We start from the raw sequence: 24,956 nt of genomic DNA on the forward strand, positions 1-24,956 counted from the left end.
ATCCTGTGTGTGCAGAGAGTTTTCAAGGCTGTAACCTTTTGGAAGCAGATGCCAGGCCTCTCTTTTGAGGCACCTCTGAGTGGGGTTGAACTTCCCAAGTTTCCTCCAGTAGTTGAGCCTTGAACTGTATGTGCCACCCAGGAATCCTCAAATATAAATAGAAATAACCAATTCCAGACATCCAGTTTTACACAAAACCAACTTTTTAAATAATCTTTACGTGCAAGATGTTATATAAGATACTAAAAAGTGCCTCAAAGCTGACCAAGATATTGCTTCTGCCCTCGAGGAACATATGATCTACTACTAATCTAATAACATTGTGCTGTTTTACTTGAGCAAAACAGATATCCAGGTTTATTTCAGGTTTTCGCCTGAATTTCTACCAAGTTTTTCAAACAGGAATTGATTCTTTTTGAGATTTGATAGCTTTTAGCAGGCTTTGATAATCCTCCCTGATCTGTAACATTATTTTTAGACAGATCCTGTTTCTAAGAGCTAAGCATTCCTCTTTTCCCTTGCAAATTTGGAAGTCAGTTTACAGGAGCCACACCTGAATGAATTCCTAATGACCTATTTTAACTACTGTGAATTTGCCTTAAGTAGTGTGATTAACCTCTCTTGGTAAAGATCTTCTTCTAAATATAGAACAGAGTTGTTTTAACGAGAAGAAGCCCTTTGGATGCCCAAGTTCTCCCTAAGTCAGGGAGGATAGGATGGGGAGATAGCACAAATGTCACCTAAAAAAATGCTTCAGAAATAGATGTCACTACTTTAATGGCTCTGAAATAATCCTGTACACTGCCTATAAAGGAACGAATGGATTTCTAAGTGGGGATGTAAGATAAGAGCTTCCACTGATGATAAAGACTCCCCCCCCATTTTTTTTCTTATTTATAGAAACAAACTATATTAGAGAGGAGACAAGGAACCAAAGTCAAAGAAAGATATGTGTACTTTTAATTTCATCATTAACTTATTGAAAATACATCTGAAGCAGTTGAATGTCCCAGACAATCTGTAATATATCGTGTATCCTATGTCTACTAAAAGTCCAAGAATAACAGAAGTAATTAAGGACAGTGATATTTATGCTAGGCCCTTCAAAGGGAGGGTATTTAGATATTGAAGTTTAAGAAGGTGAAAATTAAGAGCATACAATGCTCAGCAGTGCTATAAAAATCAAATGGGCCAAGAGTATGACTAAGTTCAGGTCTGAGTCAAGCCTTCTTACTCAGTGACCTTTAGATGATGTGCTGAGACATATTTGTGCCACTTGGGACTTAGAGCCCTACAGCCCTCAATCTCCATGTGTGGTCTAAAAACATCTGGCATGAAATTGCAATTGCTCTGGACCAAATTGCTTAATGTAAAGTTGCACAGCCAGTGTCTCAAATTAGGCCAGGGCCAATTTCACAATGGTGCTTTATCTTCTGTGTAACTAACTCGGTGCAGCTGTTTTTCCCTTCCACCTAGATTTCTCATGTCAGCACTGCCTCTGGAGGAGCCAAGCCCCTCTTGCTCATACAAAGTAGAAGGCTGGGAGTCAGACATTCAGTCATGCAGCACACACTTACTGAGCACGTGTAATCGGGAGGCCTACAGCAGGGCACTAAGGAAGCAGAGGAGATGAGATCCATCCCTGTTCTTATGCCAGTTACAGTAAGTCTCATACAGAATTCCAAGACAGATTTTTTTTCTAAATATTCCGTTCCATTGTCAGATGACACGTCCTAACTTTTAATTCATAAAATCAAGTCATTGCGTAGTTCCTAAAGAGCAGGTGAAATTGGGGCTCTTGAGATTTTAGCATGTGGCACTTAGATCTTAAATAACTGAAGTAGAGGAGAAACCCTAGTATTTGTAGAGATAAAAACCAAAAAAACCAAACCCGTTGCCATCGAGTTGATTCCAATCCATAACAACCCTATGGGACAGAGTAGAACTTCGGAGACCTTGGTGATAAAAGGCAACCAAGAATCGTGAGGCTTCAGATGGTATGAAATAAACTTCTTTCATTTCTCAGACATTCCTAGAGTTGCACTGTGTACAGCATGCACGGACTGTATGCAGCAGCCTCAAATGAATGCAAATAATATATTATGAACTGTCAGCCACATCAGACATACACTCATTTCTACAAATATCTAATGGTCATCAAGCTTCTTCCTCCCTGCCTAACCCAGCGCCAGATCCAAAAAGATGTGGCCTTTGAAGACCTTTCTTCCTATTGCCTTATATCATAGGACCAAGATGCCTTGAATGAAGACTTACTATGTGCCAGGTACTTTACTAAGTGCTTTGCTGTCATTATCTTATGTAATCTTCAAAAAACAAAACAAAACAAAACAAACCCATAAAGTTTGTACTATTAGCCCATTTAGCAAATGAGAAAATGTGTCCAAGGCGACATAGCTAGAAAGCAAAGCTTGAACTGAAAACCAAGTCAGCCTGATCTAAAGTTCTAACCCTTACCCTATACTGCCTCCTGTTTCTTATTCTTCCAATTATTTTATCATTAGTAAATACTGATTATGTGTCTACTATATATCAGGCAGTGGTCTAGCAATGCACAAGACAGAAGACATTTCTGTCCATGGGCTCTTACATTCTAATGGAGAAGACAGACAATAAAGCAGCAAGGGTTTCTCCTCGGCATTGTGCAGAGTTGATGGAGTTGGTGCCTTTTGCTGACTCAGGGACGAGTGGGGAGAGTCTCAGCTTTGGATAGAGGGTAGAATCAATCATTTGTTTCTGCTCATATTAACTTTGAGACACCTTTAAGACTTTCAAGTGGAGATGTTGGGTAGACAACTGGAATCAGAAGGACACAAAAGGCAAGAGATTTAAATTTGGAAGTCACCAGTGTAGAGGTTGTAAAGTCATCAATTGGAAGTTATAGAAGCAGAGATTTAAATTAGGAAGTCATCAATGTAGAGTCATCAATGCATTCTGTACCATGGGACCAGATGAATTCTCTTAGGGGTTTCCCCCACTCTGGGGAGCTCCAACACTGAGGGGAGGAGGAGCCAGAGGACACAGAAAAGAAAGAACTAGTGGAAAGGAGAAGACTAGAAGAACCATCCTCGGAGTCCTTTTCTTTATCTTGAAAATGGGAGAAATAATACCTGCCTTGGCCACCCAGTGGAGTCACAAAGCTCAGATGAGACATTGTAGGTAAAAGTAAGCGATTGTCACTGAGAAAAGATAACATATTTGAAAACTAATATAAAATTTTTTAATTAGCTCACCTCTGACATGTACTAAATTTGTTAGTTTTTGGCAAGTCACTTTTCCTCTTTGAATCTTATTCATAAATCAGTAAAGTCATATTGACCTCACAGCATTTTTAAAATTTTCCTACAGATTAAATGGAAACCCTGGTGTTGCAGTGGTTAAGTGCTACAGCTGCTAACCAAAAGATCAGCAGTTTGAATCCACCAGGCACTCCTTGGAAACTCTATGGGGCAGTTCTTCTCTGTCCTCTAGGGTCGCTATGAGTTGGAATTGACTTGACAGCAATGGATTATAGATTAAATAGGAGCCGTGGTGGTGCAGTGATTAAGACCTTGGCTGCTATAACTGGACTAAACCAAAAGCTAAGAAGTTTTCTGAACACAACCAAACTCTTCGAGGGACAGAGTAGCAGGGGTGGGGTTCTTGGGACCATGATTTCAGGGGATACCTAGGACAATTGTCATAAGAAAGTTTATTAAGAAAATGTTCCACATCCCACTTTGGTAAGTGGTGTCTGAGGTCTTAAAAGCTTGCGAACAGCCATCTAAGATGCATCAATTGGTCCCAACTCACCTGCAGTAAAGGAGAATGAAGAACATCAAAGACACAAGGAAAATATGAGCCCAAGAGACAAAAGAACCACATAAACCAGAGACTCCATCAACCTGAGACCAGAAGAACTAGATTGTGCCCAGCTACCACCAATGACCGCCCTGACAGGGAACACAACAAAGAGTTTCTGACAGAGCAGGAGAAAACTGGGGTGCAGAACTCAAATTCACATAAAAAGTCTAGACTTGATGGTCTAAGTGAGACTGCAGGAACCCCAGAAGACATGGCCCCGGACTCTCTGTTAACCCAGAACTAAAGCCATTCCCAAAGACAACTTTTCAGACAAAGATTAGACTGGACTATAAAACATAAAATAATATTCGTGAAGAGTGTGCTTCTTAGTTCAAGTAGATACACGAGACTAAATGGGTAGCTCCTGTCTGGAAGCAGGACGAGAAGGCAGGCACGGATAGGAGTTAGCTGAATGGACACAGGAAACCCAGGATGGAAAGGGGAAGTGTGCTATCACATTATAGGGATTGCAACTAGGGTTGCATAACAATATGTGCATAAATGTTTGTATGAAAAATTAACTTGAGCTGTAAACTTTCACCTAAAGCTCAATAAATTAAAAAAAAAAAAAGAGTTTGGCTGCTAACTAAAAGGCAGTTTGAATCCACCAGCTGCTCCTTGGAAACCCTATGGGGCAGTTCTACCCTGTCCTAGAGGATCGCTATGAGTCAGAATCGACTGGACAGCAACAGGTTTGTTTTTCAGGTTTTGTAGACTAAATGAAGTAATATATACCAAGCACTTAACAGATTAACTGGCTTATATTAAGTATTTAAAATATGATGCCTCACAATGCCTCACTGGCATCGTGTTACAGTGGAAAGAGCCTGGACTTAGGCCTCAAATAGGTCTTATTTATATCCCAGCTCTGCCAATTTACTGGTAGTGTGACCTTCAGAAAGTTACTGAACCTGCCTGAGTCTACATCCTCATCTAAACAATGAAAAATAATTTCAACCACTTGGTGGGAGAGTGAGGGTTAGGATGATAGATACAAAGTATCTGATAAATGGAAACTACTTAATAATTTATAGTTTCTATTACATTTATAATCTATATTATTGTTACTTTGGACATGTCATCAGGAGGGACCTGTCCCTCAGAAGGACATCATGCTTGGTAAAGTAGAGAGTAAGGGAAAAATAAGGAGGCCCCTGATGAGATAGATGGACACAGTGGCTGCAATAATGGGCTCAAACACAGCAAAGATTGTGAGGATGGCCCAGGACTGGGCAACCTTTCAATGTTATGCACAACATCTAACAACAACAAAATTGCCTAAGCCACATGGCTAGAACATGGCACAACTCAGGATCCAAATTTCAGTGTTCAAGCAGCAAACATCCCCCCCACTTCCCACCATTAAGTCCACAGTCATTAACATCTATGATCTAATGGTTTCACAATGCCTTGGTGTTCAAAATAGCTGCCCTGGGAGGGAAAAACAAACTAGCTTCTCCACTGGGATTGTAAAGGTAAATAGCAAAACCCTTTTCTTTGTCTGCACTGACTAGCTAACTAGCAGAAAAGGAGAGAAGACTGAATTTTCATATCTACCCCCGAAGAGGCTGTACTTTTACATGCAGACGGCAACAGGTTTGGAAACTTATATTTTGGGATTAAAAAAAAAAAAAAGATGAAGTCTTCAGGTGCAAACTTAATTGCATATTTTGACCCATCTCTGTTTTGACATTAAAAATTGGTGAGAAAGGAACAGTTATTATGAGTAAATATTATCGTCTTCAGAAAAAATTCTTTGAGATCCTCAGATAAAAGATGTTTTTATGGAGTATAGACTATGATTCTTCTAGGATTAGCTATATTATATTCTAGCATCACTTAGTAAAGTGTGTGAATGATGTTAGTAACCATGGAGTTTGTATTTTATATTTTATTTTCAAGGTTTTATTGCTATACGAAGAGTATTCAGATAGTTTTCTCTAGCCAAGTACTGTGTTTACTTTGAATAACAGACCTTCACTTGAAACAAATACTATCAAAATGGTTCCCAAACAAGGAAATAAAAAGAAGTGAGATGAAGTTGACTGGTTATACATATATTCGCTGAGCATGAAATGAAATGTGAGGAAGAAATACAAAGCTTCTGAAGGAGATAAACTAGAGTTTGAATGGTAGGTGTAATAAAGCAAGAAATCAGAAACAAAATCTCTATGAATTTTTAAGGTTCTCACTGGAGCCTAAATCCATCTGGTAGGTCCTCTGATTAAGTCCAAAGGTGTTATTTTTACCCTCAAGGAGTTTACTGGCCAGCCTAGAAAGCGGTGTACATAGATGCACACACAAACAATACCTAAGAAGTGGAAGAGGAAAATGTGCAAATTACATATGGGGAAAAAAGTTAGTTTGGGGTTAGCTCTGTAATAAAGCCCAGAATGCAGTTTAAATATATAAATGGCTATATGAGTGTGTGCATATGAGTGTTTGAGTGTGTCATCACATTTGATTTTTTTACTCTTTTGAACTATTTTAGAATTTTTGGGACGGCCAAACCATGCTGGTGTGGAGTGCTCATATCAGCGTAAGGTCATCATTCTACCTGTCAGATTCTCTGTCCTGTTGCCCCAGAGCGATGCACTAGATCCTAGACATGTTTGCAAGGATTCCTCCCACTCAGCCAAGCCAGCTGAATAGACCACAGTGGATATGCCACAGGAAGTGCTTAAGTCTCTTCAGGTTTATGTGTGTATGACCAAATAGCCAAGCAAAAGATGCTCCTTTGGAAATTCTATTGCCTTTCCCACAGGAAAAAAAATCAGAATTTTAGAATTAATTGTTTCACAGCCAAGTAATGTGAATGGAAATGATGGGAGCAATGCACCAGACCCTGCAGGGAGATTAAGCAGTCTTAACAACACAGCTGAAATGGGGAATGAAGAGCCCCAGTTCTATCCATGAAAGCTGGGGAACTTGTGAAGGCTGCTTGCCTTTGGCTCCTCACTACCACACTGCCACCTACCTACCCACTGCTGCTGAGTGGATTCCAACGCACAGCAACCCCATAGGGTTTCCAAGGCTATAAATCTCCATGGAAGCGGGTTGCCACATCTTTCTCCCTCGGAGCCACTGGTAGTTGCGAACTGCTGACTTTTTGGTTAGCAATTGAGCACTTTTAACCACTGCACCACCAGGGCTCCTTCATGACACTGCCAGCAGGACTGCAAATGACTTCTTTCTCTCCAGTCTTCATGGAAAGTCTCACACAAATGATTCCATCAACTTTGGGATATTTCTAGGGTACTACAGCCTGATAGTTCCTCCATAGTGAAAAGGTCAGAAGTCCACACCAAGGTCTCTGAAGATGAGCTACATCTTTCTATACATTATGCTACTCCTTTCCCTTTATCCAGACCCCTCCCTGAAACCGTCTCCTCCTCCCCTTTCTGTGATTTCCAATAACATTTGCTGTGCTACATGATTTATTCATTTTATTGAATATTCAATATTATAATTTAATGCTCCTCAAATTTGCCTTTTCCCTTCCATAAGACTGTAAGTTTTTCTAGGACATGGATAGTATCAATGGCTTTTTTTATTATTATTTCCTAGGGACCCTAACATGGTCCTTTGAATTGCATCTTTCAGATGTCTTCAGGGTACCTGTTTAGGGAGCCTGAATAGTTATTGAATTGAAGCTGTCACCTATTGGTTATTTAACAAGTGTTGTGAGTTGAATTCTGTCCTCCAAAAAAAAAAAAAATACACTGGAGTCCTAACCTCTGGTATCTATGAATGTGACCTTATTTGAAAATAGGGTCTTTGAAGATGTAAACAAGTTAAGATGAGCCCCTACTGGATTAGGGTAGGCCCTAAATCCCATGACTGGTTTTACAAAAAGGCCATGTAAAGACACAGGGACATGGAGATACACAGGGAGCACACCATGTGACGGTAAAGGTAGCAATTGGAGTGATCCATCCACAAGCCAAGGAATGCCACAGACTGCCAGCAACCACCAGAAACCAGGAGAGAGGGACAGAAAAGATTCTCCCTCAGAGCCTCCAGAAAGAATCAATTCTGCCAACACCTTGATTTTGGACTCCTAGTGTACAGAACTGCAAGAGAATAAATTTTTGTTGTTTTATTTAGCTGTGGCTATTTTTTTTTTATTTGTTATGGCAGCCCTAGCAAACTAATGCAATGGGTAGCCAAGACCCAGAACTGGGGACAGCTATGTAAGCCACGCTTCTCAAGCAGCAACAACCTTGATAGAAAAGCAGCACAAAAGCCAGAGTGGAAGGCACTGATTGACTGTTCAATAAACCTCACTGAGTGTCTTCTAAGTCTCAGGCCTAAGCTAGGCATTGGGCAAAAATGTGCTGTGACTATCCAACCACATCTGGTCTCTGAAATGTGTTGAAACTGGTCATGACAAAGCAGTTGTGGAGACAGAAACTTCTCCGGACCCATCTATGAAAGCAGGAAAGTATTGCTTTCCACCCCAAAGCTATAAAATGCTTTAGATGATTCTCTAGTTGTATAGATACTCCTACACTCAAGGCCTTCATTGTTTCAAAAGAACAAATGAAAACTAATAGGCAACAAAAACAGCACAACCAATTCTGCTGCTGGCCTGTTCACCAACACGCTACAATGAACACTTGACTCTGGTCTGTGAGTTATCTGTGAGTTAAATATGTTATCTAAGACCAGAATCATATTTAATTAACAAAGTTTCCCATTGCATCTCTAGGCCAGGCAAAATTTGTCCGTTTAGGAATTTTGTTCAAGAGCAATCCAGTTTTGTTGAACTTTGTATAACTTTAGAAAAATCTGAGCCAAATTCTGGGTGTTCCTGAGAGAAATTGTGAATCAATGCACAACCCTCCTGACCAGAGATTTACACTTTCATCCAGAAACCATGCAACACCTGACAATGTCTTCTGATTTGGATTTAATTGGGAAAAAAAAAATACTATCTCTTTGCGCAACTTGATTTGTTTGGTCTGACTCTCCAAGAAACACTTGGGATGCAAACCCATTCTGTCTGCAGCCCAATGAAAGATTTGCTAAACTCCCTGCAGGCTGGGTTCTATGCAAACACTTCCAAAGTCTCCTAGTATGTCTCTGATAAACCCAGCCCAATGAATCAAGTGAGTAATGCATTCAAAATGGACGTGTAAAAGATACTGGAAGAAATCACATAACTACATGAATAATTTTGTTTATAAATTTAGTTCTAACAGTTATAGGGAAACATAAAAGGTGCCTCACTTCTAGGGCTGTGCGATAAGAGATAGATTAGCCTTTATTCCTCTGGAATAACTTATTGTCTACAAGCTAGTGTTCCACTACAAGTTTATTCCGTAGGACCCCATATAATGTCCTCATGTATTTGAGAGCTACTCTGGGGACTGTTTCTTGATCTGAAAGTCTCATAAACATGTAAAATCAAAGTTAGATCTACATGTCAGAAAGCAGGGCCAAATGATTAACTAAGTTTCTTTTTTAAGACAGAAATCAGGAACACCAGAGTTCTTTTTCTGACTCTGCCTTTTCTTAGAAGACACACAAAGCCCCAATTAAGACACCAAATTTTTGTTCTATTTGATTTTATTTTATAATCATGTATATACTCTGTCAGGTCCTATCCTGGGTACAGGGAATGCAAAAATGAATAAGACCTGGACCCACTGTTGAGATAAAGGTGAAACTGGCCATTTGTGCGTGACAAAGATTATACAGTCAGCCTTAGTCTGATTCCCGGGCTCAGCTGCCCTCCCCACAGCTGGGGTCTTGAACCCACCTCCATGCTCAGATCTATCTATCATCTCCACCCTTTTTTTGTTCTCAGGATCAATTCTGACCAGATGCAAAAGTGACTGAACATTCAGTGGTGGCTATCAGTCTTCCTCGGGCTGAACTCAGCATGACTTCCAATACTAATGCTTAGTTCTTTACAAAAATTATTTGTTTGAATGCACACAATAATCCAGCAAAGTATTATTAAAGCCATTTTATAGAAGCAGAAACTGAGGACCTAAGAGGTTACAAAAGTATTTCCCATATCACACAGACAAGTAAATGACATAGCAAGGATTTGGGCTATGCCTGTTGACTCCACAACCTATTCTTTTTTCTCCAAGAAACTCAGTCCTGACTCTAAGGCCCAACACTGGGCTTAGGATACTTACTTTCAGCTCTCACTGATAGTACCCGTCTCTTCCAACATGCCTCACCTTCCAATAATCAATAGTCCAAGTTCCCCACGATTGTCACCGCTTTCTTCCACCTCTTCTAGCCACCATGATAGACTATTTGCCTGACATAGCCATATCCTTGGGACATCCGTCCTGCCAGAATGCAGCTCTCCCAGCTCCTGCCCCTGTGGGTAAGCAAATCTAGTGCCAATCCCAGCTTCATCACCAGCTAGCTAACTCGTCATAGTTGACCAACTGTGATCGTATGGTTTGGGAGGGTCATGATTTTTAAGATAACACTACCCTCCTCCCTTCTTCACTGCCATATAAGAATCAAGAATACAGAGGGTAACCACTAATAAACTTTGGTCTCTATGCATTTGCCTTTTCTTCTCTTTTTATAAAAGTGAGGTCATATAATATTTGTCCTTTTGTGATTAACTTATTTCACTCAGCATAATGTCTTCAGGCTCCACCCATATTGTAGCATGTATCAAGACTTCATTTCTGCTACTGGCTGAGTACTATTCCGTTGTATCTATGCACAACATTTTGTTTATTCATTTATCTGTTGATAGGCATTTAAGTTGTTTCCACGTTTTGGCTATTGTTCATAGTGCTATGCTACAATGAACATTGGTGTATAAGCCTCTGTTTGAGTCTCTGCTTTCAAGTCTTTTGTGTATATGCCTAGGAGCAGAATTGCTGAGTCATGTGGTAGTTGTATTTTTAGTTTTTTGAGGAACTACCACACTGTTTTCCACAACAGCTGTGCCATTTTGCATGCCTACCAGCAATGGGTAAGGGTTCCAATTTCCCACACCCTCACAAACGTGTTATTTTCTGTTTCTTTCTTTTTTTTTTTTTAAATCTTAGCCATCCTAGTGGGAGTGAAATGGTACCTCACTGTGGTTTGATTTGCATCTCTCTGATGGCTAATGATGATGAGCATCTTTTCATGTGTTTGGTGGCCATTTGAATGTCCTCTTTGGTGAAATGTCTGTTCAAGTCCTTTGCCCATTTTATGAGTGGATTATTTGTCCTTATGTTATTAAGTAGTCAAAGTTTTATATATATTTTGGTAATTAGATTCTGATTAGATGTATGGTTTTCAAAGATACTCTCCCAGTCAGTAGTTTATCTTTTCACTTTTTTTGTAAAATCTTCTGAAGCACAAAAGTTTTTCATTTTTATGAGGTTCCATTTATTTATTTTGTCTTTTGCTATTTGTGCTTTTGTTATCATATTAGACAATCCATTGTTAAAAGCAAGGCCTGACAGTATTGCTCCTGCATTTTCTTCTAAGAATATCAGTGGTAGGAGGGAGGGGGAAAAGGAGGGTAAATGGTGGTCAAAAAATCACTTTAAGTGTAGGGTTGCACCATAGATTATTGCAATTGCTGTCAATAAGTTCTATGCCTATAAAAAGTTCAATTGGCAAAAGTTGTGTGATAGATATATTTACAACAATAAAAATTAAAAAACAAACAAAAAAAGAAGTAGCTGCTGAGGATGCTTATGTACGACCAAATTCCTCATGGGATTTGGTTCTTTGGTTTGGAGGTTTAGGGTAATGGTTTCATGGGACATTCCTGTTAACTGGCCTAATGATATGTTTAGTACTTTTATTCTATCTCCTAGTTCACTGCACAGTGCCTGGGGTCTTAAAGTCTTGCAAGCAGCCCTCCAAGGCACAATTGGTATCTTTTCACCTGAAGCAACAGAGAAAGAAGGAAAGTCCGGAATTAGAGGAGGATATGGAATGTGTGGCTAATTGTCTCCCTGAACAACAGCCTCTTTTGCCATGAGACCAGAAGAACTGCATGGTGTCTGGCACTATTACTGAACATTTTGATCAAAGAATCCATAGAAGAATCCTGATCAAAAGGGGGAAAATACAGAACAAAATTTTACATTCTCATGGACTCCAGACTTTCTGAAGCCATAGAGGGTGGGTGAACCCTTGAAACTATTGCCCTGAGATTATCTTTAAACTTTAAACCAAAAATATTCCCTCAATTCTTCTTAAAACCAAGTAACAGCTTAGCTTAACTAGTAAAGAATGACTGTACTTTTAAGAACTATCTATATGGAATCAAATTGACAATAGCAACTCAGTTGGGGGCAGCAAGTTTATATTAATGAAGGAGGAGTAACTCAGAAAAGAAGGATGAGAATGGTTGCACAACTCGAAGAATGTAATCAATCTCACTAAACAGAAACTGTTGAATTTGTGTATGTTTTGCTGTATATAGTCTCAACAACAACAACAAAATAATTAGAATTTAGGGAAAAAAAAAAGAACACAGAGGGTGTTTATAAAATGTCAAAAAAAAAAAAACCCATCAAGTAGCAAGCATAAACCCTCCCCCATACACATATTTTGTTTTCTAAGCTTGAATCCAAACTCAAGGCTTTGTGAAGTTTCTGGACCCCTTACAGTATAGCACGAATGGCAGTGCATGCATTCAACTTATTGTTTTGATTAAAATACAATCCTACATTTAGAAGCAAAAATAATTGTTTCAACATATTCAGTGCTTCTTCCGCCCCTCACCCTTATTCCCCAAAATCAACCAAAATGGCAATACTACAAACAAAAAAGAAAGACATTAACCTACAATCTAAAATGATTCTGACTTGGATTAATGGTCTCACACTAAAACCTACAGGGCCCCTCGTAGGTTTTTGGTAAGCCCACCATGATCTCCCACATCATTTGCACATAAAAAGCTGTTCTCCTCAAGGATCTCTGAGAGGTTTGTGGACACCAGAGTTTATTATTTCCATTTTACAGCAGGAAAAGCAAATGTCCAGAGAGGTTAAGGCATGCGCAAAGAGCCACAGGGTTACACATTGGAAGTTCTCTGAACAGGCCTCAAAAAGCCTAGTTTCTAAAGCACGGCTCTATCCACTCAACCATGCTGCCTCTCATTAAAACGGCACCTCTCTTCAGGATGGAGCACGATTATTAAAAATCCCTTAGCTTTCTAACCTTAACTACCCCCATGTATCACAGGCCTAACGCTTCTGGGAAGTGAATTAGACATTTTATTTAAATGCTACTTAACTAAAAGTTAAAAAGTGTAATTTTCTCTTACAGAATAAGAACCATAAAGACTAATTTAGTAGAGTTGTTAAATTTTACAAAGTCTGAGTCTCAATTTACAAAAAATATTGTACATTTATTTATTGAAGTGAATGAAACATTTGCCATAAAACTATTCAACGGAAAGTTTTTTAACAAAGCATAATTTACTTTTCATTTACAGAACAATGGAAAGTAGAAGGAAATCTCCTCCAAGGTATTAGAATCATGTACAGTTTCATATTTGACTAAAAAAATTATTTCCCCAGCCTGTTTTCTCAAATCTAAGGATATGCAGAAAAGTATCACTGCATTCATCATGAAAATTACAGAAAAATGACTGAAACGACTGGGAACATTATTAAATAAAACATATACTTATTATCTGTCTTTTTGTCTCTGTCTTTTATTCTATGGTTTACAGAACATTGACTCTTTCTTACTAGTTCTCCTACTCAGAAATTAAATTTCACTCTACTCCCAAATGTGGTAAATCAGAGAACTCCCACATAACTTGGTCTGGGGCATTTGAGGGTGAAATCCACACCCAGGCTGTGGATCCAAGCTCTCACCACTGGGAATGTGCCTCGGAATTAAGTGCGATGAAGGAGGTAGTGGGAGGCCTTCTCTTCCCCCAGCAGATGGTAAGCAGAATCAGAGGTTCTTTGTTCCAGGTGCATTGAGTTTCAGTTTGAGGATGGGGCCCATTCTCCTTATCTGATTATACATGTATACCACATTTCAACCCAGGAGGCTAAGCAGTGAATATGCACCCTGATATGTTCAATGCCAGAATGTGGAATTAGGGAAAAAAGAAAAATTATGTCCTTGTTACCACACACCATTTATATTCAGATCCAGAACCAGTGAGCTAAGCTTGACACCTTAGGTACTTACCACCATAACTTCCAAGAAAGCCTATCAGAGTCCCCCAGTCACCGCATCCAATGCCAGTATAAATGTTCAGGGACATGTAACAGCCAGCCTAGAATCAAAAAAGAAACTAATATAACTAAAATCCTCTTTTCTAGTGGAGTACAACAGAGAAAGCAATAAATGTGTATGCTCATGTGTGTGTGTGTGTATGTATGTTGTGGGAAACTTATCAGTTATGTGGCATATGGTGATGTCCCCATAGTGTCATAGGCAGGCATGGAAGCATACTGCTGACTTTAGTGAACAGAGGCTTCCAAGGTGAGCTCACCGGGGTCAGGCACAAGACCTAGCCAGCAGCAGTGAGTTGGTGGTAAAGGGAAACATGATGGGGCCAGGACCTAGAGAATGGACAGGCTCAGAAGGAGCCAGGTGAGCCTCTAAGGGCAATCCCAGCAGCAGACAATGGATGAAGGTTTTTGTAGGAGATTGGGATTCCATTAGAATCTACGCTTCTTGAATAAGTACCAGTGCTTCGCTCACTGTTGTTTTCCCATCCATAAAGTAGGCATACCGTAAATGTTTGTCCTGTGAATGAATGAAAGATGACACAATGAACAGAGGACTAGGGATATTCAACTGTAGGCTAAGGGCACGCAAACCACAAATTGGCTACTAGGTATGTAATTGAGGGGCAAACTGAGGAAGAGAGGCAGAAGACTGAAAGCAGTTATTGCAAGTGGAAAAAATGGATATACCATAGGCAATTCTCCAAGGTAGGTAAGTAGGTAAATAGCTATATGTCACAGCAGGAGAGCTTAGGTCCTGCAATCAGCATCCACTGTCGGGAAATCAACAGCCAAGGTGACCTGGTACTAAGACCCTAAACTGCTGAGTGAAGAATTAGTATATGGCCTTGGACGTAATTGGGCCTTCCTAGGGATGTGTGGTTGGAGGAAGACAAAGAAGAGAGAATGGCTTTGGAGCTTTTCCACATTTCATTTACATACTCACTCAACCACCAACTATTTACTGAGTGCCTATTTTATATTAAACGCTGTGCTAAAAAAAACACTGTGCTAGGCACTACAAAAGAGAGATTTCATTTGGAAGAATATGTGCTCACATGGTGACAATGGATGGACAAACATATATGTTCCTTCCAGTAGCCCAGCCATGATGGCAGCAGCCATCAGCACAGTTCAGTGGTGGGGGTAGGATTGGCAGAAGGGTCATTTCAGACACTGTGCAGGTAACTACCACCTGGCCCTTCCTGTTTCATGTAGCCACTGTATTTAGTCCCTCAGGAATCAGAAACATCCCTCCCTGTCAATCACTGCAACATGCCCAAAATAGTAGCTGAATGAGGAAGCAAAAGACAATCAAAAAACCAAACCGAACCCAGTGCCGTAAAGTCAATTCCGACTCATAGCAACCTTATAGGACAGAGTAGAACTGCCCCCATACAGTTTCCAAAGAGTGCCTGGCAGATTCTAACTGCCGACCTTTTGGTTAGCAGCCGTAGCACTTAACCACCACACCACCGGGGTTTCTGCAAAAGACAATAGCACAGAGAAAATTCATCTCACTCTGAAGTTCTGATTCTTAGAGACTCTTTTTTAAAAAAGCAGGGAAGCCATCATTTCTGCAGGTGATCGTAAAAGCAAGTTTTACTACTTAATATTAAAAAATAAAATTATAAATGCATTCTGAAAGAGAATACATAGCACACCAAGAGAAGGCTCAATGAAGAGAGATACCTGAAGAACTGTTAAGTAGGAGAGAAACTAATCTTGTTTCAGGATACCCCCAGGAGAAGAATTAAGACCACTGACATATAAGTTATGCCTTAATATTAGAAATAAACTGCTAATTCAGCAGCATCCATAGAAGAGATGGGTTATCATAACAAGTGTTGGCTTCAAACACAGAAACCATTCTTAGACTGTTCCTAGCAGAGAATGACACTGGCACCTGCTGGATCTGTAGAAACTGACGAGACTGTAGGACTGAGAACTTAAGGATTCAAAATGCTTACTCAGACCTGAGGATGGTGAACACTGCAGCAGAAATACAACATAGACAATTCTCCAAAGTAAACCAAAACCAAACCCATTGCCATCAAGTCGCTTCTGACTCATAGAGATCCAACAGGACAGAGTAGAACTGCCTTATAGGGTTTCCAAGGAGCGGCTGGTAGATTTGATCTGCTGACCATGGCTGAACACTTAACCTCTGCACCACCAGGGCTTCTCTCCAAGGTAAAACCAAAACTAGTTGCCGTCAAGTGGATTCTGACTCATAGCGACCCTATAGGACAAAGTAGAACTACCTCATAGGGTTTCCAAGGAGCACCTGGTAGATTTGAACCGGTGACCTTTTGGTTAGTAGCTGTAGCTCTTAACCACTGTGCCACCAGGGTTTCCTCTCCAAGGCAGGTAGGTCTTTACCTATAAAGAAATAGCTATAAGCCCTCAAGTGATCAGTTACTGGGAGCAGAACTCCAGTCAATAGCTGCTTGGCAAAAGTAAGTGGAGAACAGTCCTTACATGAGCTAGATGGTAATATTATCCTGAGAAGGACTGTACCTGGGGAGCTGGCATGGTCATCAGGATAAGAAGGCAGAAGCCCAGGCCTCTGTGCTCACCATGTAGTCTTATCTCTATGTCAGTGGTTTCCAGCTATATCCTGTGGAGGCCTAGAGTTCCAAGGTGCTTAATGGGATCCCTGAGGAGGAGGAGTCTGACAAGTTAGAAATATGAGGTCCCCACACCCATTTCAAGCAGAGCAGCTACTAATTTGTTTTATTTATGTAAGAGTTCTTTGAAGAAAAGTCAGTCGCATTGACTTGTGCCGAACAGAGCATCCAGAACAAAGCACAGCTGAAGTTGAAAACCACGTCTGCAGGAGAACTTAAAGCCCCTCACATCTCGTTTCACTCCTCGAAGAAGGGCAATTCAAAGGCGTAATTAAGTCCTCATAGATGCTTATCTGGGTCCTGATACCTAGGCTACAAACCAAAACCCAAACTCATTGCCTTCAAGTCTATTCTGACTCATAGCAATGCTACACGACAGACTAGAACTGTTCTTACACTTTCCAAGGAGCACCTGGTGGATTCAAACTACTGACCTTTTGGTTAGCAGCCACTACACCACCAGGGTTGATACCAAGGTTAGTAGCAGAAAAAAGCAAAGCGCTACCCTGCCATACCTTGTGAGTTCCTATTTAGGTGGCTTCAGGCTACTCTGCTCTTTACTACCTTTCTCCAACGTTACTCTCAGCCCAGCAAGACCAGGTTGATACCTAGGGAAATGGAACAATTCTTAAACCAGCTCTGTTCATCCTTCTCTTACTCTGAAAATGATAAGTTCCTGAGAATCATTATCAGCACATGGGGCTTGGGAAAAGGGACTTTGTTAGAAAGGTAAAAAGAGTTCTCAGAGCCCATATGTAGTCTAGTCCAGTTTATAAGCACAGGACAAGGCAGATATCAGTGTCAAAGCCTAAATTAATGCATATTTGCCCAGACACTGTTTTTTATATTGCACTCAGGAATTGGAGTCACTGGGTACCTATACTGGATTTAGGATCTCAGCCTTCTCTCCTTAGAGTGTTCTTCATTCATAAAGAATATTTTCGCTGGATATAAAATTCTGGGTTGACAGTTCTTTTCTTTCAGCACTTGAAAAATGTTGTGCTATCTCTTTCTTGCCTCCTTGGTTTCAGATGAAAAATTCACTGTTATTCAAATTTATGTTTCTCTATAAATATTGTGTCATTTCCTTCTGGCTGCTTTTAAGATTTTTTCCTTTGTACTTAGTTTTCAGAAATTTAATTATAATCTGTCCTGACTTGGATATCTTTGGGGTTCATTCAGCTTCTTGAATCTGTAGGCTTATGTCTTCCAGCAAATTTCAGAAGTTTTTAGATGTTATTCTTCAAATGTTTTTTTCAGTTCCACTTCTCTCCTTTTCCAGTTTATTTTCTGTTTTTCAGATTGCACAAATTCTAATGACCCCTCCTTAAGTTCAATGATTCTATCCTGTCATCTCCATCTATTACTGAGCCATTTTAGCAAGTTTTTATTTTATTTTTATTATTATACTTTAGATGAAGCTTTACAGAACAGACTAGCTTCTCATTCAACAATTATTACACATATTGTTTTTGACATTGGTTACCAATCCCATGACATGTCAACACTCTCCCTTCTCGACCTTGGGTTCCCTATTACCAGCTATCCTGTCCCCTCCTGCCCTCTAGTCCTTGTCTCCGGGCTAGTGTGTCCCTTTAGACTTGTTTTATTTTATGGGCCTGTCTTATCTTTGGATGAAGGGTAAACTCAGGAGTGACTTCATTACTGAGCTAAAAGGGAGTCTGGGGGCCATACTCTTGGCGTTTCTCCAGCTTCTGTCAGGCCCGTAAGTCTGGTCTTTTTTTTGTGAGTTAGAATTTTGTTCTACATTTTTCTCCAGCTCTGTCCAGACCCTCTACTGTGATCTCTGTCAGAGCAGTCAGTGGTGGTAGCCGGGCACCATCTAGTTGTGCTGAACTCAGTCTGGTGGAGGCTGTGGTAGTTGTGGTTCATTAGTCTTTAAGACTAATCTTTCCCTTGTGCCTTTGATTTTCTTCATTCTCCCTTGATCCTGATGGGGTGAGACCAGTGAAGTATCTTAGATGTCCACTCACAAGGTTTTAAGACCCCAGACGCTACTCACCAAAGTAGAACGTAGAACATTTTCTTTATAAACTATGTTATTCCAATTGAGCTAGATGTTCCCCAAAAACCGTGGCCCCACAGCCCTCAGCCCAGTAATCTGGTCCCTCAGGGAGTTTAGGTATATCCATGGAGCCTCCATGACCCTGAGAAAGTTTTTTTTTTTTTCTAATTACTATTATTATTTTCCATTTAATGATTTTCAGTCCTATAATTTCCACTTAATTATTTTTTATTCTATTTCTTTGCTGAGATTTAAAATTTTTACTTCTGTTTCAAGAGACTCTGTAGGGAGGCGGGGACAAGATGGCTGACTAGGTAAAAGCTACCGCAGATCCCTCTTCCACAAACAGTTGGAAAAACAAGTGAATCAATCACATGCATGACAATCTATGAACCCTGACTATCAAACACAGAACTAAGGAGTTGACCTGAGTGACAGGGGAGCGAAAAGCCACGTGGTGAAGCAGCAACCGCTTCTAGAACTGGTGTCCCCCGCCACAGCCTTGCACTCTCATGGTTCCCTGGTGCTAGAGTGGTTCGGCTGATCATGGCTTACTGAGATGGGGCAAGCACAGGACTCAGCCCTATCCCCTAAACCCCTAGAGTAACCTCAGCAGAGACTCAGCCAGTGCAAGCAGGCTGCACACTGACGAGGCTGACAGGAGAACGAGAACCCACTTGGAAGCAGCAACTGTTTTTGGAGCCTGGAGCCAGCGTTCCAGTCAGAAGACCTCAGTGCTGGACTTTGGACTAAGCACTGAGGAACAGATCATGGCTTCCTGAGATGGTGCGAGCACAGGAAGCATCCCTGGAGTAACTTCAGCCATAAACCCACCCACCACACACAGGCTGCACACCAAAGCGGCTGACAGGAGAAGGAGAAATCACGGGGAAGCAATGACTGGTTTTGGATCCTGGACCACAGCATCCCAGCCAGAAAACCTTAGCATTGGGTTTTGCACTAGGAGCGGAGGAGCTGATCATGGCTTCCTGAGATGGTGCAAGCACAGGATGGGATGCAGGTCTGACCCTCGGGGGGTGATCTCGACCCAGCCAGCACACACAGGCTTCACGCCCCTCTGAAATCTCAGATAAAACAGCCTTCACCAAACAAGATAAGTAACTTTATCTATATTGCCATGCTACTCTCTCCTATCTATCTGATCCCTCTCCTCCCTGCCCCAGGAGGCTTCATTAACATTGGAATTTCCTGGGCCAGAGAGTGAAGTGCTTTGCAGGGTTTTTTTTTTTCTAACCCATTCTCCTGGCCTGAGAGAAGCAGCAATTAACAATCCAGGAGAGGAAAATCCTTCCCCGACTTCCCTAAACTGGAATAATAATACACAACCAGCTTCACCCAAGAAAAAGAGATCCACAGTCTCTGGCTTTCATCCCTACAGGGAACCAGAAGGCTATTATAATGCAAAGGCAATTCTGATAGAGATCTGACTGTAATTGTTTTAGCAAAGCAGTGGAAAGACAAGTTTTGGAGATCTGATACCTCTCTACTATTAAACAGAGCCCTCACTGATCCACAGCAGGGAACTGAGGGCTAAAGCTCCACCCACACTACCTAGCCACCTGCTAAAAGGTTCTGAGGATAGTGAAGCCTACCAATCTTTAGAGGTACAAGCATTGGGTGCCTAAGGAACAGCAGCAGAGCCCACTCACCAAAGTGCTCTGGGAATAGAGACACTACTAACTCAATGGCACATGGTGGAAGGCTGTCAGCATCCTGCCCTACTCAGAGTGTAGCCCCCTGCCACTACTAGAATCTGGCAAATACAACCATCACCACTACTCCTCTAAGTTAATAGGTGACAGCCTACACCACACACTAGGTGACCCACAATCAGCACACCTAAGCTGATTCTACTCAAGAATAGTGAATGGACTCATAGGCTCATATATCTGGTAATAGTTCAAACCAGCTGGTAATAGGATATAAGTGATTCAAAGGCTACAACAATGAAGATAGCACAATCTAGTAGCCCATCTGGGTATATTAAAACAAAACAAAACAAGAGGATAAGACTCAGTGAGCAAATATAAAATAAATCATTACAATACCTTAGAGATGGCTCAAAGACTGCAGTCAATACCAAATTACATAAGACCATGATTGCTTCTACAAATCCCCAAATTAAAGAATCGAAATCTTTCCCAAATGAAGATACAATCCTAGAATTGCCAGATGTAGAATATAAAAAACTAATATACAGAATGCTTCAAGACATCAGGGATGACCTCAGAAATGAAATAAGGCAATCAACAGAAAAAGCTAAGGAACACACTGATAAGGCAGTTGAAAATTATTCAAGAACATAGTGGAAAAATTAATAAGCTGCAAGAATCCGTAGAGAGACAACATTCAGAAATCCAAAAGATTAGCAATAAAATTACAGAATTAGACAACGCAGTAGGAAGTCAGAGGAGCAGAAACACGGAATTGGAATGCAGAGTGGGGGAGTTAGAGGATAAGGCAATTGACACCAATATAGTTGAAGAAAAATCAGATAAAAGAATTTGAAAAAATGGAGAAACTCTAAGAATCATGTGGGACTCTATCAAGAAGAATAACTTGCTTGTGATTGGAGCTTCAGAACAGGGAGGGATAACAGAAAATACAGAGAGAATAGTCGAAGATCTGCTGGCAGAAAACTTTCTTGGCATCGTGAAAGATGAAAGGATATCTATCCAAGATGCTCATCAAACACCATACAAAATAGATCCCAAAAGAAAATCACCAAGGCACATTATCATCAAACTTACCAAAATCAAAGATAAAGAGAAAATTTTAAAAGCAGCCAGGGATAAATGCAAAGTCACCTACAAAGGAGAATCAATAAGAATAAGTTCAGACTACTTGCCAGAAACCATGCAGGCAAGAAGGCAATGGGATGACATATATAGAACACTGAAGGAGAAAAACTGCCAGCCAAGAATCATATATCCAGCAAAACTCTCTTTCAAATATGGAGGTGAAATTAAAACATTTACAGATAACCACAAGCTTAGAGAACTTGCAAAAACCAAATCGAAGCTATAAGAATTACTAAAGGAAATTGTTTGGTCAGAAAATCAATAATATCAGATACCAACACAAGACAAGGTCACAGAACAGAACATCCTGATATCAACTCAAATAAGGAAATCACAAAAACAAAATAAGATTGATTTAAAAAAGAAAAAAATGCTCAAAACAGGGAATCATTGAAGTCATTATGTATAAGATTACAATAATCAAAAAAGAGGGAATAAATACAGGAGGAATAGATCTTCCATATTGACAGGAAAACAAGGTGATATAGGATGATACAAGTTAAGTTTTTACTTAGAAAAATAGGGGCAAATATTAAGGAAACCACAAAGAGGTCTAACAATTCCATTCTTCAAAATAAAAACCAAGATAAACATAATGACTCAGCAAAACTAAATTCAACTTCTATGAAAATGAGAAACACAATTTACAAAGAAAAACTCCTCAGCACAAAAAAGGTAAGTGGAAAAATAAAATTGTCAACAACAACACAAAAAAGACATCAAAATGACAGCACTAAATTCATACTTATCTATCATTCTGCTGAATGTAAATGGACTAAATGCACCAATAAAGAGACAGAGAGTCTCAGACTGGATAAAAAAACACAATTTGTCTATACGCTGCCTACAAGAGACACATCTTAAACTTAGAGACACAAACAAACTAAAACTCAAAGGATGGGAAAAAAATATATCAAGTAAACAACAAGCAAAAAAGAGCAGGAATGGCAATATTAATTTCTGGAAAAATAGACTTTAAAGTTAAATCCACCACAAAGGGTAAAGAAGGACACTACATAGTGATTAAAGGGACAATTTACCAGGAAGATATAACCATATTAAATATCTATGTACCCAATGACAGGGCTGCAGATACACAAAACAAACGTTAACAGAATGGAAAACTGAGATAGACACCTCCACAATTATATTAGGAAACTTCAAAACACCACTTTCGGTGAAGAATAGGACTTCCAGTAAGAAGCTCAATAGAGACGTGGAAGATCTAATTGCTACAAAACCAACTTGACCTCACTGACTTATACAGAACACTCCACCCAACAGCTGCAAAGTGTACTTTTTTTCTAGTACACATGGAACATTCTCTAGAATAGATCACTATTAGGTCATAAAACAAACGTTTGCAGAATCCAAAACATCGAAATACTACAAAGCATCTTCTCAGACCATAAGACCATAAAAGTAGAAATCAATAACAGAAAAAGCAGGGAACAGAAATCAAATACTTGGAAACTGAACAATACCCTGCTCAAAAAAGACTAGGTCATAGAAGACATTAAGGAGGGAATAAAGAAATTCATAGAATGCAATGAGACTGAAAACACTTCCTATCAAAACCTCTAGGACACAATGAAAGCAGTGCTCAGAGGTCAATTTATATCAATAAATGCACACATACCTAAAGAAAAAAGAGCCAAAATCAGGGAACTGTCCCTACAACTTGAACAAATAGAAAGCGAGCAACAAAAGAATCCATCAGGAACCAGAAAAAAACAAATAATAATAATTAGAGCTGAACTAAATGAATTAGAGAAGAGAACAGAAAAACAATTGAAAGAATTAACAAAGGCAAAAGCTGGTTCTTTTAAAAAATTAACAAAATTGATAAACCATTGGCCAGACTGACTAAAGAAATACAGGAAAGGAAACAAATAACCCGAATAAGAAATGAGGTGGGCCATATCACAACAGACCCAACTGAAATTAAAAGAATAAAATCAGATTACTATGAAAAATTGTACTCTAACAAATTTGAAAACCTAGAAGAAATGGATGAATTCCTAGAAAAACACTACCTACCTAAATTAACACAATCAGAAGTAGAACAACTAAATAGACCCATAACAAAAACAGAGATTGAAAGGGTAATCAAAAAACAACAAACAAAAAAAGCCCTGACCCAGATGGCTTCACTGCAGAGTTCTACCAAACTTTCAGAGAAGAGCTAACACCAGTAGTACTAAAGGCATTTCAAAGCATAGAAAAGGATGGAATACTACCTAAGTCATTCTATGAAGCCAGCATATCCCTGATACCAAAATCAGGTGAAGACACCACAAAAAAAGAAAATTACTGACCTATATCCCTCATGAACATAGATGCAAAAATCCTCAACAAAATTCTAGCCAATAGAATTCAACAAAATATCAAAAAAAAAAAAAAAAAAATCCACCATGGCCAAGTGGGATTTATACTAGGTATGCAAGGTTGGTTCAATATTAGAAAAACAATTATTGTAATCCACCACATAAGTAAAACAAAAGACAAAAACCACATGATCTTATCATTTGATGCAGAAAACGCATTTGACAAAGTCCAACACCCAGTCATGATTAAAAACTCTCAGCAAAATAAAAATAGAAGGAAAATCCCTCGACATAATAAAGGTCATTTATGCAAAGCCAACAGCCAACATCATCCTAAATGGAGAGAGCCTGAAAGCATTTTCCCTGAGAACAGGAACAAGACAAGGATGCCCTTTATCACCGCTCTTATTCAACATTGTGCTGGAAGTCCTAGCCAGAGCAATTAGGCTAGACAAAGAAATAAAGGGCATCTGGATTGGCAAGGAAGAAGTCAAATTATCTCTATTTGCAGACAAAATGATCTTATACACAGAAAACCCTAAGGAATCCTCAAGAAAACTACTGAAAGTAATAGAAGAGTTCAGCAGAGTTTCAGGTTACAAGATAAACATACAAAAATCACTTGGATTCGTCTACATCAACAAAAAGAACATTGAAGAGGAAATCACCAAATCAATACCATTCACAGTTGTCCCCAAGAAGATAAAATACTTAGGAATAAATCTTACCAAAGATGTAAAAGACCTGTACAAAGAAAACTACAAGGTACTACTGCAAGAAAATAAAAGGGACCTACATAAGTGGAAAAACATACCTTGCTCATGGATAGGAAGACTTAACATTATAAAAATGTCTGTTATACCGAAAGCCATCTATATATACAATGCACTTCCAATCCAAATCCCAACGATATTTTTTAATGAGATGGAGAAACAAATCACAAACTTCATATGAAAGGGAAAGAAGCCCCGGATAAGTAAAGCATTACTGAAAAAGAAGAAGAAAGTGGGAGGCCTCACTCTACCTGATTTCAGAACCTATTATACAGCCACAGTAGTCAAAACAGCCTGGTACTGGTACAACAACAGGCACATAGACCAATA

At 39.6% G+C, this 24,956-nt stretch overlaps 1 long non-coding RNA gene across 1 annotated transcript in view; it reads right to left on the minus strand.

The window, feature by feature from the left end:
* Positions 1–13,992: 13,992 nt before the first annotated feature.
* The window catches only part of LOC126073250 (uncharacterized), a 41,375-nt gene continuing 30,411 nt past the window's right edge, over positions 13,993–24,956 (minus strand). Inside the window, exon 3 of the long non-coding RNA XR_007516691.1 lies at positions 13,993–14,092. This is a non-coding gene — a long non-coding RNA (uncharacterized LOC126073250). The remainder of the gene's footprint in view (positions 14,093–24,956) is intronic.

This window comes from Elephas maximus, chromosome 3, assembly GCF_024166365.1.
Source record: "Elephas maximus indicus isolate mEleMax1 chromosome 3, mEleMax1 primary haplotype, whole genome shotgun sequence".
Lineage (NCBI taxonomy): Eukaryota > Metazoa > Chordata > Mammalia > Proboscidea > Elephantidae > Elephas > Elephas maximus.